We start from the raw sequence: 2,470 nt of genomic DNA on the forward strand, positions 1-2,470 counted from the left end.
TTATGAAAAATACCTGCTTCATTTGTCCAGCGCCAGGTGGGGGGCCCCAAAACCCAGTGCACCCCCACCCCCAGGGGCTACATCCCAGTGCCGGGTGGGGGGGGCTGGAATACCCTACCTCCCCCCAACAGGTGCTACGGGTCTGCCCTTGAAAGGGATCCATATACCCAGCCCTGTGCCCCACCCCAGTGGTGGCCAGACCCAGCTACCAGGCTGAGGGGGGTGCTATGACCCTCCCCCCCAAAAAAAAATCTCAGGGGGGGGAAGGGGGCCAGTTTTATTCACAGGGAAACAATCACCAAAGAACAAAACATACAACTTGGGTGGGGGGAGCACTGGTGCAGGGAGCAGGGCAGCGTCTGGCTGGGGATGAGATGGGGGCATCAAAGGAAGTAAGTGGGGGGGCAAAGTAGCACACTGCCTGGCCAGGGAGGGCTACAGCTCCGGATCCCCCCCCCCCACTGCCCTCTGAGCAGGGCTATGACCCCCCCTTCTAGGGCCTTGTTACTGGGGGGGTGACATGGGGCAGCGCAGTGAGCGGTGCAGGGCTTGTGTACCCCACACACACACCACCCCCTCCCCTGGGAGGGCCACCTGCTCCTTAGCCCCCTTTAACCTCTAAGGGTCAGAGGTCAGCCAGCTTCTCTTCCCTCCCCCCAAAAATATTCTCCCCATGAGCTTTTCACTGATCCTCATGTTTGAAGATGGATGAGACAGACCTGCAGAGGAGAGGAAAGGGTTAAACTTCTGGTGACTGCCCTGGAACTAGGGTCCTGCCCCCCCCAAGGGCTAAACTGGTGATCCTCCTCCCCCTGGAACAGGGGTCCTACCCCCCCAAGGGATAAACTGGTGACCCCCCTCTCCCCAGAACAGGGGTCCTCCCCCCCAATGGAAAAACTGGTGATGCCCCCGGAACAGGGGTCCTGCCCCCCCCAAGGGCTAAACTGGTGACTCCACCAGAAGTGGGGGGGGTCAATTCCCTCACCCCCCAGCCCAGGCCTCTTCCCAAGATGAACCCTAGCAGCTTGTGCCCACCCCTGAGCAGGGGATGCCCTGGCGGGTGGGGGTCTCACTTACTGGACCAAGGCCCCAGAGAGCTGGTCCATGATGCCCCCTGCAAAACAGAAGCACAGAGGGGTCAGGCAAGTGCCCCTCCCCAGGACCCCCTCCCCCAGGGGCCTGGCATTGGGGGCACTCACCTGGCTGGCAGCCTGCCTCACAGAGAAGGGGGCACAGGGAGCAGAACTGGCAGTACTGGTGGGGGGGGGGGAGGAGAGAGAGAAGTTAATTAGTACCAGGGCACTGCTGGGGGAAGCTTGCAGCACCAGGGTCACTGCTGGGGGGGAACTCCCAGCGTCGGAATCCCCAATCTGGGCACTGCTCTGGGGAAGCTTGCAGCAGCAGGGGCACTGCTGTGGGGAAGCTTGCAGCGCTGGGTTCTCCAGCTGGGGACACTGCTGCGGGGAAGCTCACAGTGCTGGTGTCCCTGCCCGGGGCCACTGCTGGGGGGAAGCTTGCAGCACTAGGGTTCCCAGCTGGGACACTGCTGTGAGGAAACTTGCAGCTCCTACCTGGCAGACCTCGCATTGCTCGCTGGTGTCGCCCTCCTTGCACGGGCACTTCTCACATTCTCCGCAGTGCTGGAATGAACCACCAGGGGGAGCATGTCAGGCCTGGGACAACAAGCCAGCCACCCACGAGCCAGGGATAGAACCAGGAGTCCTGTGCTCCCAGCCCCCCCCTGCTCTAACCACTAGACACCACTGTGACGGAGTAGGGAGTATTAACCTGGTAATGTTCCATGGGAATTTTACTAGTTTACTGTCCTCTGCTAACACGGAGCATGCCTCAGTTTCCCTGGGGTGCTGCACAAATACTAGATGGGGATGGGAAATAAGGGGGTGACTTCACTGAGGGATGATACCTGACGGCCAGCACAAAGGCTGGCGGTTTCCCTGCGTAACCTGAGCCCAGGAGGGGGATGGGGCCAGGTGACACCTTCTGCCCAGGAAACTGGACAAAGGCTGGAGGGGGGGGGTGGCTGGGGGAGGCAGCTGGAGGGGGTTTCAGTTTAGAGCTGGCTGAGGAGGTGGGGGGGCCCAGAACCTGGGTCTGGGCTCCCCACCCCCGAAGATGGACCTGACTGAGGGATCCTGTTCTCTGTACCTACAAGCTCTGTTCTGGGCTGTTTTCCTGTCGGCTAATAAACCTTCTGTGTTACTGGCCGGCTGAGAGTCCCAGGAATCACAGGAAGTGTGGGGGGGGTGCAGGGCCCTGATTCTCCCATGCTCCATGACAACTGGTGTCAGCCGTGGGATGTACTGCACCCCGGGGATGGCGCTTCCTGCAGTGAGTGACAAGGGAGCAGTAAAACGAAGGGGGATTGACAAGGACCAGGCATGCTGAAGGCTCAGAGAGGCGGTTTTGGGGGGCAGAGGAGTTTGGCTTAACCCCTGGGAGTGGGTGACCA

This window comes from Dermochelys coriacea, chromosome 23, assembly GCF_009764565.3.
Source record: "Dermochelys coriacea isolate rDerCor1 chromosome 23, rDerCor1.pri.v4, whole genome shotgun sequence".
Lineage (NCBI taxonomy): Eukaryota > Metazoa > Chordata > Testudines > Dermochelyidae > Dermochelys > Dermochelys coriacea.